The following is an 11,120-nucleotide window of genomic DNA, read 5'->3' as shown; positions in this document are numbered from 1 at the left end:
TCTTGATCCTATTTTCTATGTTTCTATGTGAAGATGGACGGAGACCAGTCATTTCCAGGTCCAGGCCAACGATCAGCATTGGTAACGAATCACGCATGGGTGATTGTAAGTTTCAGTCAAATCATAGAAGGGTTTGTACTGGAATTTTGTTGTCCAGTAAAGTAACAAGTTTGGGATGAGCCAAAGCCTGTTTGTCGCGTGCAATTTTGTTCTTGTAATTCCGAGGTCCAGGAACCAGTGTAAGGCGGACGGGAACGGAACACCTTACAGGGGTGATTTAGTTGAGGATAGGAAGGACCTATTTCCCTGAGTGGAGAGGTCAATAACCAGGGGGCATAGATTTAAAGTGATTGGTCGAAGGATTAGAGGCGAGCTGAGGAAAAATATTTCACCCAGAGTGGTAGGTGTCTGGAACTCACTGCCTGAAAGGGTGGTAGAGGCAGAAATCCTCAACACATTTAAAAAGGACCTGGATGTGCACCTGATCTGCAAGGCTACTTACCAAGTGCTGAAAGGTGGGATTAGGCTGGGTGGCACATTTTCGGCCGGCGTGGACACGATGGGACGAATGGCCTCCTACTGTGCCGTGAATTTTTTTTGATTCTATGATTCTATGAATACAATACAGATCGTACACAATACGATCGCAATATTACAATTCAAAACACAATACATATCTTGGAATACACGGTGTACAGTACAAAGGTGGGATGGCCTTACACGGTGACCTTTCCCCATAGAGCCTTTACGTAGGCCGCACCTCGCTTCAGTGTGTCCCTCAGCACGTACTCCTGGTCGTTGGAGTGTGACAGTCGGCAACATTCGGTCGTGCACAGCTCCTTCAGCTGGAAGAGCAGCAGGATTCGGGGGGACAAAAGGGCCTCCTTCACGGAGTTGATGGTCTTCCAGCAGCAGTTAATTTCTGTCTCGGGGAACAGCCCGTAGAGCACTATGTTACCGAGCTGATGGGGATGAAGCAGGACAGATAACTACGCGTCTCTCTTCACACCTTCTGCGCTAAGCGGCTGTCCACCAGGAGATGGACGATGGTCTCGTCCTCGCTGCAGCCTCGAGGGCAGCTCCCGGTGGCGCTCAGATACCGTGCCGCAGGAAAGACTGCTCTGGAAGGGCCCTTCTCACCACCGTCCAATCTACGTCCTGGTGCCCGTTGGTCAGTTCCGGCGACGAGACGTTCTGCCAAATGGTTTTGACCGTCTGTTTGGGGAACTGCCCCATCAGATCCACCCCCTCCTTTCCCCGCAGGACCCCCAGAACGTTCTGTGCCGACCACTGTCTGACGGTCGAAAGGGTTCCTCTTCAGGAACATCTCCACCTGGGACAGGTGGTGGGGTACGGTCCAGCTGGACAGAATGCCCTGCGCCTGTTCGGCCAGCGTAGCCAGACCCAACCTTCTCAGTGTGGTGCACAGGTAGAAACTCAGCACGGAGTGAGCTTTGCGGAAACCTCGTCTGCCTTCCGCAGGCTCGTGTTCTTCTCAGCTTCGTTCATGATTACTCCGGCTTCCCGTTCTGCTGTTGCTCGCTTGCTGAGACTCGGTCCCGCCGATTGGAGCAAAGTCTTTCATGTATTCAGGGAGCGGGCAAACCCAAGGCAAGACTTCTCTGCTGGTCGTGGAGCAGCTTGGAGGCAAGCACGAAGCTGATAATGTGAAGAGCAATTAAACAAAAGGCATAGGGGAATTAGCTCAAATGGTAGCGTGCTTGCTTAGCCTGTGAGAGGTAGTGGGATCGATACTCCATACTCCATTCTCCTTTTGCCTTGGGGAAATTGTCCAGATCAAAAGTGGCGTCAGTTGTCAGTGAGCCCATCGCCCACGTACTTCCAAATCTTCGCCGCTGGCTCCGGTGCTGAGGCACGAAGGGACAGCAAATCTCTTTGTGTGCTGCAGGAAGCAAAAGATCTTGATTTTGGTGTCCAGCAAAGAAAGAAAGATAGATGAGGGATGGAAAAACAGCTTCATAAGCCCTGATGCCTTCTACTGAGCATTGAACTCAGGACCTTCAGATTATGAGACTGACGTGCTGCCTGCTGCGCTAAGAAGGCACTTGCCACAAGGGCAGCCTGGCGGCACTATCAAGTAGGACAGCTTACAAGATCTCAGCAGTCATAAAATAATGTGCAGTTTGCAAAAATCTTCCAGCCAAATGGAGTCGAAGCTACAATCTTCTAATCAGTAGTCGGATGCTTTATCCATTGCGCCACTGGTCTGTGTTGTGGAGAGTAAGTAGTAGCTCACAGTCCCACAGCGCTGCGCCATCATAAGGTAGCCAGTCAGCCTCGGTCATACGTACGCGACTCCACAAATCTGGGTGTATCAAAAGGCACATGCTGCATCGCTATCCTTCGATAGCTCAGTTGGTAGAGCGGAGGACTGTAGAGAGTATCAAGGCAAAGTCATCCTTAGGTCGCTGGTTCAATTCCGGCTCGAAGGAGTGAGTGTGGTTTTGGAGTAAGCAGCAATTAGCTCGTTGCCGCTCTCTCAACTGCACACACAGCTTAACGTCTTGCCAATAAATCACACGACGTCTCTTTTCCTTTCTCAAACCTTAAAGCTTTTTGTGCCTGCCCAAACATGCCTGTGTTTGCTTGAGCATTTGCCTTTGCTCACCAGCAGGGAGTGCCTTCGAGCAGCAACTTTCTTTTCATTTCAAAATACACATTATTTCTTCAAATTTAAGGAGACACACAGTTCAATGTAAATATCACAATTCCAAAGCAATACAATTCAAAAGCAATACTCAAAAAGGTGGTTAAGAAGGCATATGGAATACTTTGCTTTATTAGCCGAGGCATAGAATGTAAGAGCAGGGAGGTTATGCCGCTGGTTCGGCCCAGCTTGAGTACGGTGTACAGTTATGGTCACCACATTACAGGAAGGATGTAATTGCTCTAGAGAGGGTGCAGAGGAGATTTACGAGGATGTTGCCAGGACTGGGGAATTTTACCAATAAGGAAAGATGGGATAGGCTAGGGTTGTTCTCTTTGGAACAGAGGAGGCCGAGGGGTGATTTAATTGAGGTGTACAAAATTATGAGGGGCCAAGATAGAGTGGGTAGGAAGGACCTATTGGCCGAGAGGTCAATAACCAGGGGGCATGGATTTAAAGTGATTGGTAGAAGGATTAGAGGGGAGCTGAGGAAAAATATTTCACCCAGAGAGTGGTTGGAGTCTGGAACTCACTGCCTGAAAGGGTGGTAGAGGCAAAAACCCTCAACTCGTTTAAAAAGTACATACGAACATATGAATTCTGAGCAGGAGTAGGCCATTCGCCCCCTCGAGCCTGCTCGGCCATTGGCTAAGATCACGGCTGATCTGATTGTGACCTCAACCCTACTTTCCCGTCGACCTACTATAACCTTTGACTCCCTTGTTAATCAGGAATCTATCTAACTCAGCCTTAAAAATATTCAATGACCCTGCCCCCACCGCTCTCTGGGGAAGGGAGTTCCACAGACTTATGACCATCTGAGAGAAAAAATATGACCTCATCTCCATCCTAAATGGGTGACCCCTTATTTTCAAATTGGTATCCAGCAAAGAAAGAAAGATGAGGCGAGGGTTGGAAAAATAGCATCACCAGCCCTGATGCCTTCAGATTATGGGACTGATGCACTGCCTGCTGCACTGAGAAGGCACTTGCCACAAGTGCAGCCAGGTAGCACTATCAAGTAGGACAGCTTGCAAAATGGAGTCGAAGCTGCAATGTCTGTTTGGGAAGGAAACCTGGCATATATGTGACTCCAGACCCACATCAATGTGGTTGATTCTTAATTGCCCTCTGAAATGGCCTAGCAAGCCATTCAGTTGTACAATCTCTCTACAGAAAGTCACAATAAGAATAAAACTAGACAGACCACACCCGGCATCGGACCACTAGGCACCGGTAACGACAAAGGCAGAAAAAGCCCAGTCGACTCTGCAAAGTCCTCCTTACTAACATCTGGGGTCTTGTGCCAAAATTAGGAGCGCTTTCGCACAGACTAGTCAAGCAACAGTCTCACACAACCATACTCACAGAATCATACCTTTCAGCCAATGTCCCAGACTCTTCCGTCACCATCCCTGGGTATGTTCTGTCTCACCAGCAGGACAGACCCACCAGAGGTGGTGGTACAGTGGTATACAGTCAGGAGGGAATGGCCCTGGGAGTCCTCAACATTGACACCGGTCCCCATGAAATCTCATGGCATCAGGTCAAACATGGGCAAGGAAACCTCCTGCTGATTACCACCTACCACCCTCCCTCAGCTGATGAATCAGTCCTCCTCCATGTTAAGCACCACTTGGAGGGAGCACTGAGGGTAGCAAGGGCACAGAATGTACTCTGGGTGGGGGAACTTCAATGTCCATCACCAAGAGTGGCTCGGTAGCACCACTACTGACCGAGCTGGCCGAGTCCTGAAGGACATAGCTGCCAGACTGGGCCTGCGGCAGGTGGTGCACAAACTAACACGAGGGAAAAACCTACTTGATGTCGTCCTCACCAATCTACCTGTCACAGATGCATCTGTCCATGACAGTATTGGTAGGAGTGACCACTGCACAGTCCTTGTGGAGACGAAGTCCCGACTTCACTCTGAGGATACCATCTAATGTGTTGTGTGGCACTACCACCGTGCTAAATGGGATAGATTCAGAACCGATCTAACAGCTCAAAACTGGGCATCCATGAGGCACTGTGGGCCATCAGCAGCAGCAGAATTGTATTCCAGCACAATCTGTAACCTCATGGCCCAGCATATTCCTCACTCTACCATTACCAACAAGCCAGGGATCAACCCTGGTTCAACGAGCAGTATAGAAGAGCATGCCAGGAGCAGCACCAGGTGTACCTATAAATGAAGTGCCAACCTAGTGAAGCTACAACACAGGACTACATGCATGCTAAGCAGCAGAAACAACATGCTATAGACAGAGCTCAGCGATTCCACAACCAACGGATCAGATCAAAGCTCTGCAGTCCTGCCACACCCAGTCGTGAATGGTGGTGGACAATTAAATGACTAACGGGAGGAGGAGACTCCGTGAACATCCCCATCCTCAATAATGGCAGAGTCCAACACAGGAGTGCAAAAGACAAGGCTGAAGCATTTGCAACCATCTTCAGCCACAAGTGCTGAGTGGATGATTCATCTCAGCCTCCTCCCGATATCCCCACCATCACAGAAGCCGATCTTTAGCCAATTCGATTCACTGCACGTGATATCGAGAAACAGCTGAGTGCACTGGATACAGCAAAGGCTATGGACCCCGAAAACATCCCAGCTGTAGTGCTGAAGACTTGAGCTCCAGATCTAGCCGTGCCTCTAGCCAAACTGTTGCAGTACAGTTACAACATTGGCATCTACCCCAACAAGGTGGAAAATTGCCCAGGTATGTCCTGTCCACAAAAAGCAGGACAAATCCAATCCAGCCAATTACCGCCCCATCAGTCTATTCTCAATCATCAGCAAAGTGATGGAAGGTGTCATCGACAGTGCTATCAAGCAGCACTTACTCACCAATAACCTGCTCACTGATGCTCAGTTTGGGTTCCACCAGGACCACTCGGCTCCAGACCTCATTACAGCCTTGGTCCAAACATGGACAAAAGAGCTGAATTCCAGAGGTGAGGTGAGAGTAACTGCCCTTGACAGTAAAGCAACATTTGACCGAGTGTGGCACCAAGGAGTCCTAGTAAAATTGAAGTCAATGGGAATCAGGGGGAAAACTCTCCAGTGGCTGGAGTCATACCTAGCACAAAGGAAGATGGTAGTGATTGTTGGAGGCCAATCATCTCAGTCCCAGGACATTGTTGCAGGAGTTCCTCAGGGCAGTGTCCTCGGCCCAACCATCTTCAGCTACTTCATCAATGACCTTCCCTCCATCATAAATGTCAGAAATGGGGATGTTCGCTGATGATAGCACAGTGTTCAGTTCCATTCGCAACCCCTCAGATAATGAAGCAGTCCGTGCCCGCATGAAGCAAGACCTGGACAACATCCAGGCTTGGGCTGATAAGTGGCAAGTAACATTCACACCAGACAAGTGCAGAGAGATCAATAACCAGGAGGCATAGATTTAAAGTAATTGGTAGAAGGATTAGCGGGGAACTGAGGAGAAATGTTTTCACCCAGAGGGTGGTGGGGGTCTGGAACTCACTGCCTGAAAGGGTGGTAGAGGCAGAAACTCTCAACTCATTTAAAAAGTACTTGGATATACACTTGAAGTGCCGTAACCCACAAGGCTACAGACCAAGTGCTGGAAAGTGGGATTAAGCTGGATAGCTGTTTTTCGGCAGGCACAGACACGATGGGCAATAAATGCTGGCCTCGCCAGCGACGCCCACATTCCATGAATGAATTTTTAAAAAGCTGTGAGGAGGACACAAAGAGGCTGCAAAGGGATATAGACAGATTAAGTGAGTGGGCGAGAAGGTGGCAGATGGAGTATAATGAGGAAAAATGTGAAATTATCCACTTTGGTAGGAAGAATGGAAAAGCAGAATATTTTTTAAAAGATGAGAGACTAAGAAATGTTGGTAGTCAGAGTTTTTGGGTGTCCTTGTACACGAATCACAGAAAGTTAACAAGTACAGCATGCAATTAGGAAGGCAAATAGTATGTTAGCCTTTACTGCAAGGGGATTGGAGTATAAGAGTAAGGAGGTCTCCATCTGCTCACCAGCAGGAGGTGCCTTCGAGCACCAACAATTCAAAGCACTCAGCATTCACTTTCAGGCAAAAGACGTCTTCTAGCAGTCAGTCAGACAGGGCTCTCGTCTGCTCCCTCAAGCTCGAGCAGCTGTTCCTTTCCGGTGACCTCGTCTGGCTTCCGCAGGCTCAGGCTCTTCTCAGCATCATTCTTGATTATTGTGGCATCCTGTTCTGCTCTTGCTCGCTTGCTGATGCTCAGTACCGCCAATTGGAGCAAAGTCTTTCATGTATTCAGGGAGTGGGACAACTCAAGGCAAGATTTCTCTGCTGGTCGTGGAGCAGCTTGGAGGCAGTGCAAAGCGGCTACTGTGAAGGGCAATTCAATAGCAGCAACAAGAGAATTAGCTCACATGGTAGCGCGCTGGCTTAGCATGTGGGCAGTAGTGGGATCGATGCCTTCATTCTCCACTCACCTTTTGCCTTGGGGAAATTGTCCAGATGAAAAGTGGCGTCAGTTGTCAGTGAGCCCATCGCCCACGTACTTCCAAAGCTTCACCGTTTGCGACAGTACAGAGGTGTCAAAGGACAACAGAAGTTCTTGATTCGCGCTGTCCTTGTTGTCGTGTTTTGGCATCCAGTTATTTTGCACGTTGAGTGAATCTTCGTCTTTCGGGCAGGTTTTTAATGAATCTTGGGTTTTATTTTGTCCGTTCGTATCGTCCTGGAGATAGAATTGTTTCAAAACAAAAAAAAAACCACACACACACGGGGAAGAAGAAAAGAGAAGAGAAGGTAATAGTGGGTGAGTTGTTCCTGGGAGTGATGCGCAGTCCCTCAGTCCACTGGAGAGTGTTTGAGAAGGAGAAGCATCTGTTGCCAATCACAGCACATTTGGCAAATTACTTCCTTAATTCAGGAGAGGAAGTGATCTCATTTTAGTGGGGCCCAAGAGTCTGTGTAGGGTTACAGCCATTCCGAATGATTAACTAAATGAAAATAATTGAACCGATGACATCAATTTGCTGCCACTTGTGAGAGGTTACTGAGTGACAGTGTGAGGGAGCTGGATTAACATCAGTAGAGATACAATCAGTAACACAAGGCACTGGAGGAGGCGTTACTGAGTGACAATGTGAGGGAGCTGGATAAACATCAGTCGAGATACAGTCAGCAACACAAAGGCACTGGGAAGGGGTTACTGAGTGACAGTGTGAACTGGATTAACATCAATAGAGATACAATCTCTAATGGAGGATGCTGACTGGGATGAGTTAGTATTAGTGAGCAGGAAGAGGAACATTGCCTAACCCACTGGCATTTGGTTCCATTATATCATCTCCCTCCTGCCACTTTTTCGCTTCAAGTATTTATTCAACTCCTTTTCGAAAGCTATGATTGAATCTGCTTCCACCACCCTTTCAAGCAGTGCATTCCAGATCATAACTACTCAATGCATAAAAAGTTTTTCCTCATGTCGCCTTTGGTTCTTTTGCCAATCACCTTAAATCTGTGTCCTCTGGTTCCCAACCCTTCCACCAATGGGAACAGTATCTCTTTATTTACCTTATCTAAACCCATCATGATTTTGAACACTTCTATCAAATCTCCTCTCAAACTTCTCTGCTCTCAGGAGAACAACTCCAGCTTCTCCAGTCTATCCATATAACTGAAGTCCCTCATCCCTGGAACCATTCTAGTAAATCTTTTCTGCACCCTCCCTAAGGCCTTCACATCCTTCCTAAAGTGTGGTGCCCAGATTTGGACACAATACTCCAATTGTAGCCGAACCAGTGTTTTATAAAGGTTCAACATAACTTCCTTGCTTTTGTACTCTATGCCTCTATTTATAAAGCCCAGGATCCTGTATGCTTTTTTAACTGCTTTCTCAAACTATCCTGCCACCTTCAACAACTTGTAAACATATACCCCAGGTCTCTCTGTTATTCCACCCCCTTCAGAATTGTACCTTTAGTTTATATTGCCCCTCCTCGTTCTTCCTGCTAAAATGTATCACTTCACACTTCTGTGCATTAAATTTCATCTGCCATGTGTCCGCCCATTCCACCAGTCTGTCTATATCCTCTTGAAGTCTATTACTATCCTCCTCACTGTTCACTACACTTCCAAGTTTCCTGTCATCTGAAAATGTTGAAATTGTGCCCTGTACACCCAAGTCCAAGTCATTAATATATATCAAAAAAAGCAGTGGTCCTAGTACTGACCCCTGGGGAACACCACTGTACACTTCCCTCCAGTCCGAAAAACAACTGTTCACCACTACTCTCTGTTTCCTGACACTGAGCCAATTTCATATCCATGCTGCCACTGCCCCTTTTATTCCATGGGCTTCAACTTTGATGACAATCCTATTATGTGGCACTTTATGAAACGCCTTTTGAAAATCCATATACACCACATCAGCCCTCTCTGTTACCTCATCAAAAAACTCAATCAAGTTAGTTTAGCATGATTTGCCTTTAACAAATCCATACTGGCTTTCCTTTAATGATCCTCACTTATCCAAGTGACTGTTAATTCTGTCCCGGATTATCGTTTCTAAAAGCTTCTCCACCACCGAGGTTAAACTGACTGGCCTGTAGTTGCTGGGTTTATCCTTATAGCTTTTTTTGAACAAGGGTGTAACATTTGCAATTCTCCAATCCTCTGGCACCACCCCTGTATCTAAGAGGATTGGAAGATTATGGCCAGCACCTCTGCAACTTCCACCCTTGCTTCCCTTAGCAACCTAGGATGCATCCCATCCGGACCGGGTGACTTATCTACTTTACGCACAGCCAGTCTTTCTAGACCCTCCTTTTTATCAATTTTTAGCCCAGCCAGTATCTCAACCATCTCCCCTTTTACTGAGACTCTGGCAGCACCTTCTTCCTTGGTAAAGACAGATGCAAAGTAATCATTTATTAACTAAGCCATGCCTTCCACCTCCGTGCATAGATCTCCTTTTTGGTCCCTGATCAGCCCCACCGCCATCCTCCCCCCTTACTACCCATTTACTATTCATATGCCTATAGAAGACTTTTGGATTCCCTTTTATCTTGGCTGCCAGTCTATTCTCATAATCCCTCGTTGCCCCTCTTATTTCCTTTTTCACTTCTCCTCTGTACTTTCTATATTCAGCCTGATTCTCACTTGTATTATCAACCTGACATCAGACATGCACCCCCTTTTTCTGCTTCATCTCTTTCATCATCCAGGGAGCTCTGGCTTTAGTTGCCCTACCTTTCCCCCTCGTGGGAATGTACCTAGATTGCACCTGAACCATCTCCTCCTTAAAAGCCGCCCATTGTTCGAATACAATATTGCCTACTGATCTTTCATTCCAAGTTACTTGGGTCAGATCCATTCTCAACCCACTGAAATTGGCCCTCCTCCACTTAAGTATGTTTACTCTAGATTGCTCCTTGTCCTTTTTTTTTTATTCATTCATGGGATGTGGGCGTAGCTGGCGAGGCCAGCATTTATTGCCCATCCCTAATTGCCCTTCAGAAGGTGTTGGTGAGCCGCCTTCTTGAACCGCTGCAGTCCGTGTGGTGAATGTTCTCCCACAATGCTGTTAGGAAGGGAGTTCCAGGATTTTGACCCAGCGACGATGAAGGAACGGCGATATATTTCCAGTTGGGATGGAGTGTGACTGGGAGGGCAACGTGCAGGTGGTGTTGTTCCTATGTGCCTGCTGCTCTTGTCCTTCTAGGTGGTAGAGGTCACAGGTTTGGGAGGTGCTGTTGAAGAAGCCTTGGCAAGTTGCTGCAGTGCATCCTGTGGATGGTACACACTGCAGCCATGCTGCGCTGGTGGTGAAGGGAGTGAATGTTTAGGGTGATGGATGGGGTGCCAATCAAGCGGGCTGCTTTGTCCTGGATGGTGTCAAGCTAGTGCTCCTGACTTGTGCCTTGTAGATGGTGGAAAGGCTTTGGGGAATCAGGAGGTGAGTCACTCGCTGCAGAATACCCAGCCTCTGACCTGTTCTTGTAGCCACAGTATTTATGTAGCTGGTCCAGTTAAGTTTCTAGTCAATGGTGACCCCCAGGATGTTGATTGTGGGGGATTCGGCAATGGTAATGCCATTGAATGTCAAGGGGAGGTGGTTAGACTCTCTCTTGTTGAAGATGGTCATTGCCTGGCACTTGTCTGGTGGGAATGTTACTTGCCACTTATCAGCCCAAGCCTGCATGTTGTCCAGGTCTTGCTGCATGCGGGCACGGACTGCTTCATTATCTGAGGGGTTGCGATTGGAACTTAACACTGCTATCATCAGCGAACATTCCCATTTCTGGCCTTATGATGGAGGGAAGGTCATTGATGAAGCAACTGAAGATGGTTGGGCCTTGGACACTGCCCTGAGGAACTCCTGCAGCAATGTCCTGGGGCTGAGATGATTGGCCTCCATCAGTCACTACCATCTTCCTTTGTGCTTGGTATGACTCCAGCCACTGGAGAGTTTTCC

General features: G+C 47.8%; 1 non-coding gene and 1 pseudogene across 1 annotated transcript; one reads left to right on the top strand and one right to left on the bottom strand.

The window, feature by feature from the left end:
• The first annotated feature begins 2,361 nt into the window (after positions 1-2,361).
• On the top strand, positions 2,362-2,453 carry trnay-gua (transfer RNA tyrosine (anticodon GUA)). The gene is given in 2 exon segments: positions 2,362-2,398; positions 2,418-2,453. It is a non-coding gene; the product is annotated as a tRNA-Tyr (tRNA).
• A 4,862-nt stretch (positions 2,454-7,315) lies between these two features.
• The window catches only part of LOC137308071 (protein FAM200A-like), a 9,231-nt pseudogene continuing 5,426 nt past the window's right edge, over positions 7,316-11,120 (bottom strand).

The sequence above is a fragment of the Heptranchias perlo genome, chromosome 3, assembly GCF_035084215.1.
Source record: "Heptranchias perlo isolate sHepPer1 chromosome 3, sHepPer1.hap1, whole genome shotgun sequence".
NCBI lineage: Eukaryota > Metazoa > Chordata > Chondrichthyes > Hexanchiformes > Hexanchidae > Heptranchias > Heptranchias perlo.
The sequence above is the reverse complement of the archived record's forward strand: the minus strand, read 5'-3'. Positions and strand labels throughout refer to the sequence as shown.